This window comes from Bos indicus, chromosome 20, assembly GCF_029378745.1.
Source record: "Bos indicus isolate NIAB-ARS_2022 breed Sahiwal x Tharparkar chromosome 20, NIAB-ARS_B.indTharparkar_mat_pri_1.0, whole genome shotgun sequence".
Classification (NCBI taxonomy): domain Eukaryota; kingdom Metazoa; phylum Chordata; class Mammalia; order Artiodactyla; family Bovidae; genus Bos; species Bos indicus.
This window is the reverse complement of record NC_091779.1, coordinates 60,604,230-60,609,177: the sequence shown is the minus strand read 5'-3', so window position 1 is coordinate 60,609,177 and position 4,948 is coordinate 60,604,230. Positions and strand designations below refer to the sequence as shown.

The 4,948-nt window shown below is 36.7% G+C and overlaps 1 pseudogene; it reads right to left on the bottom strand.

Moving 5' to 3' along the window:
- Positions 1 to 2,272: 2,272 nt before the first annotated feature.
- LOC109574697 (zinc finger CCCH domain-containing protein 15-like) lies at positions 2,273 to 4,439 on the bottom strand (annotated as a pseudogene).
- Positions 4,440 to 4,948: the final 509 nt, after the last annotated feature.

The following is a 4,948-nucleotide window of genomic DNA, read 5'->3' as shown; positions in this document are numbered from 1 at the left end:
TCTCTTTTCACAGCCTTTGTTTTAAAGTCTATTTTATCTGATATGAGTATTGCTACTCCTGCTTTCTTTTGGTCCCTATTTGCATGGAAAATCTTTTTCCAGCCCTTCACTTTCAGTCTGTATGTGTCCCCTGTTGTGAGGTGGGTCTCTTGTAGACAACATATGTAGGGGTCTTGTTTTTGTATCCATTCAGCCAGTCTTTGTCTTTTGGTTGGGGCATTCAACCCATTTACGTTTAAGGTAATTACTGATAAGTATGATCCCGTTGCCATTTACTTTATTGTTTTGGGTTCGAGTTTATACACCGTTTTTGTGTTTCCTGTCTAGAGAATATCCTTTAGTATTTGTTGGAGAGCTGGTTTGGTGGTGCAGAATTCTCTCAGCTTTGGCTTGTCTGAAAAGCTTTTGATTTCTCCTTCATACTTGAATGAGATCCTTGCTGGGTACAATAATCTGGGCTGTAGGTTATTTTTTTTCATCATTTTAAGTATGTCTTGCCATTCCCTCCTGGCTTGAAGAGTTTCTATTGAAAGATCAGCTGTTATCCTTATGGGAATTCACCTGTGTGTTATTTGTTGTTTTTCCCTTGCTGCTTTTAATATTTGTTCTTTGTGTTTCATCTTTGTTAATTTGATTAATATGTGTCTTGGGGTGTTTTGCCTTGGGTTTATCCTGTTTGGGACTCTCTGGGTTTCTTGTACTTGGGTGAGTATTTCCTTCCCCATTTTAGGGAAGTTTTCCACTATTATCTCCTCAAGTATTTTCTCGTGGTCTTTCTTTTTGTCTTCTTCTTCTGGAACCCCTATGATTCGAATGATGTAGCGTTTAATATTGTCCTGGAGGTCTCTGAGATTGTCCTCATTTCTTTTAATTCATTTTTCTTTTATCCTCTCTGATTCATTTATTTCTACCATTCTATCTTCTAATTCACTAATCCTGTCTTCTGCCTCTGTTATTCTACTATTTGTTGCCTCCAGAGTGTTTTTAATTTCACTTATTGCATTATTCATTATATATTGACTCTTTTTTATTTCTTCTAGGTCCTTGTTAAACCTTTCTTGCATCTTCTCAATCCTTGTCTCCAGGCTATTTATCTGTGATTCCATTTTAGTTTCAAGATTTTGGATCAATTTCACTATCATTATTCGGAATTCTTTATCAGGTAGATTCCCTATCTCTTCCTCTTTTGTTTGGTTTGGTGGGCATTTATCCTGTTCCTTTATCTGCTGAGTATTCCTCTGTCTCTTCATCTTGTTTAAATTGCTGAGTTTGGGGTGTCCTTTCTGTATTCTGGCAGTTTGTGGAGTTCTCTTTATTGTGGTGTTTCCTCACTGTGTGTGGGTTTGTACAGGTGGCTTGTCAAGGTTTCCTGGTTAGGGAAGCTTGTGTCGGTGTTCTGGTGGGTGGAGCTGTATTTCTTCTCTCTCCTTTCGAAGAGTTGGGTTGCTTTTCTGGGTGCCTGACGTCCTCTGCCAGCATTCAGAAGTTGTTTTGTGGAATTTACTCGACGTTTAAATGCTCTTTTGATGAATTCGTGGGGGAGAAAGTGTTCTTCCCGTCCTACTCCTCCGCCATCTTGGCTCCTCCTCTGTTGCTTTGTTTTTACATTGTACTCCTAACTCCTAGCAGAGCTATTGATGAAAAAGTTGTATAATCATGTTTATTTAATTAACAAATAAAAAAAGCCAAGGGAATTATTGTATAAAATCTTTTCATAATCTTTAAAATGCTGATTTCTTTTTATTATTTCCAGCTGCATTTGAATTTCACATATTTCTTGGGCATAAAAATAGATAGAATGTGGTTCTTGGAAAGCTCTACTTTCCAGACCATTCTTGTGAAATTGTAAAATTTGCAGAATATTTTTTTTTCATTGTTAGCTGATTTGTCTAGTTCTTTATATAAAGTTTTTCAAAATTGAAATGAATATTTTTGTGGAATATTCAAGCCATGCATTTCTGGAGAATGTATCACTGTTTATCTGCTTCAAATATTTTTTTATGTAAAATAATTTGCATCATTCATACTTTAAAGGACTTTTATATTGTAGTTTTAGTTTTTTCACATATAAATATTCAAGTTACTGAACATATTAATACAAAGATATTTAAAACCAAGTGGGAAGCTTTAATTTTCATCTTTACAATAGATTTCTGTAACTGCCAAAGGGCTGCTTTGGATTTGTTTTGAATGTGAATTACCATTTCAATCTCAATGGTCTTTTTTTTTTTATTGCATCACTGTTTTTATTTACAACTTTATTGGCAAAAAAGAAAAGGGAGTAGTTTCAAACAGTTTAACACAGGGCATTGCGGTTGATCTTTTCAGATTAATGAAATTTCATTTTAAATGACCATCTAATTGTCCAAAGATATACAATAATGAACCTGCATATGCAGTTTCCTTGATGAAGTACAGGCTCGTATCTTAGGCAGTCTTTTAAACATATAAATACAAAGGAAATAGAATCACTCATTAAAAATTGCATTAAATGAAGGGTAATTTAAATTTATGTTGTCCTTGTAACAACACATGCCCAGTGAAAATCAAAAGCTGGAAAAGTAGTTTACACTTCCTACTTGAGTGGACAATAACAACAATCAATCATTTCCTGCAATGACCATTTATCTTTAATTTATCATGAACTACTCTGAACTTACTATGAGATGTAGCCAAAGTCACAAAACAAGATGTAGGGAGAATATTCCTTTTTTGGAGGAACTAAGCCCTCCAGAATCAGCATGGGAAACAAACATCCTGTTGAAGAGTTTTAGGTGGAAAAAAATTAATGTAGTCAATTTCAACTCCTGCTGAGCTGGCTCAATTTTTTCATTGACTTGTTTGGTGTCATTCTTCTAAATCAAGTGTGTTTAATTCTTCTAGTTCATCCAAATCTTCCCCAGTAAACAGATTTTCATCAACAGGAACAGCATCGATGGCTCCATTTTGCTGTCTTCCCCCTTTCTTGTCCTCTTCCAGATCACTTCTCTCACCATTTTCAGCCCTACCTCCGGAAGCTTCACTTAATTTGTTTCAATCCTTTTCTGAAGTATATGTGCTGAATCTTTCAAGACTGGCTACAGTAATACCTGTCTCACCTACATCTCTTGGAATGTACAGGCTTAAATCTATGTCATTTACACTCACTGAATCATCAACCTCATCACCACCTCTTCCCTGGGTGTCATGGGTATCATCTGCTTCCTCATCATCATCGTCAACTAGTTCAGGGCGAAATTCAAACACCTCACGACCACTGATCACTAATGCTTTCCCAGCTTTAAAATCTGCTTTCCTTCTTTCTGTATCTTGCTCAAGTTTATCAATCTTTTCTTTTTATTTTATTTAATTTTTTAACTTTAAAATATTGTATTGGTTTTGCCATATATCAGCATGAATCCACTACAGGTATACATGTGTTCCCCTTCCTGAACCCACCTCCCTCTTCCCTCCCCGTACCATCCCTCTGAGTCATCCCAGTGCACTAGCCCCAAGCATCCAGTATCTTGCATCAAACCTGGACTGGCGACTTGTTTCATATATGATATTATACATGTTTCAATGCCATTCTCCCAAATCATCCCACCCTCTCCCTCTCCCACAGAGGCCACAAGACTGTTCTATATATCAGTGTGTCAATCTTTTCTTGTCTTTTTCTTTTCTTCCATGCAAGAAAAGATTTTAGAGTGATTTTGGTAACATTTGGACCTAGGGAAGAACGCTCTCTTTCAATTAGATCTTCTAATGAAATTTCATCTTCTTTCTCTTCTTTCTTTTTATCTTTTTTCAAGACAAATCCAGGAGGCGGTACATGACAATACATGCAAATATCACTCCCTCCAGGACATACCCCAAACCAGCCATATTTGTTGTTTTCAATAGCTTCAAGGAAATGCTTGCACACTATTTGAGTTTTTGTTTTTTTCTTTTCCGCCTCACCGTGCTTCTTATTCACAACTTCTTCCAGTTTTTTCTCATCCCAATTATCCATAGTATCATTTTCAAGTTCTTCATCTCTTGCATCAATGTAAACACTTTGCTTTTCACATTTTTTCTCCAGTCAAGTCATGAGAGAACTTACACTTATCTCCTTTAGTACACTGTCCTTGCTTGAAGAATGCACATACTACGGATTTGGGATCTGCACCTTTACTTATTTTTTGAGCAGCAACTACAGGTTTGAACAACTCATTTAGCTCTTGCAATGCTTTCTTCTTGTCATCTTTCTTCAACTTCTTTTCAGCTTCACTTTGTGCTACCTGACGTGGATTCTGTTGACCAAATTTAACTTGATGAGTGACAGCCTTGATAAACTTCTGTTGCTTTGCTCCTTTCTTATTCTTCAGACCAAAAGTTTTGTCTTCGATAATCTTCTCCTTCGTTTTCTGCTCCGTTTTTTTGCTGCCCCCAGCCTGAGCCTGTTTCTTGGGGGGCATTGTGGAGACAGTTCGCACAGGCCAGACTTAAGTGCAGCTGGACTCCCTCAGGGACTCTGGCCCTGCGGAAGGAAGAGGAGGAAGATGCGCGCTGCCATTGCCGCCGCACTGCACGTAAAGCTACTCCCTCAATGGTCTTTAAATCATGATTAGCAAGAAGATAAGTGTTAGAAATTATACACGTATATATAAATATTACAATGTTAGAAGTATATATATATACACATATATGTGGTTCATTTTTATTTTATGCTTATGTATATAAATTAGTTTGATAGAGCTGATGTAACAAAGTAAGGTACAGTTGGTAGATTAAAACAATAGATATTTATTTTCTCATAGTTCTGGAGCCTAGACCTCTGAAATTAAGGTGTCAGTAGGGCCATGCTTTCTGTGAAATTTCCAAGTGAGGAGATTCCTTGCCTCTTCCAGCATTTGGTGTTTGCAAACATTCCTTGACATTCCCTGGGTTGTAGATATTGGGTTGGCCACAAAATTTATTCATGTTTTTC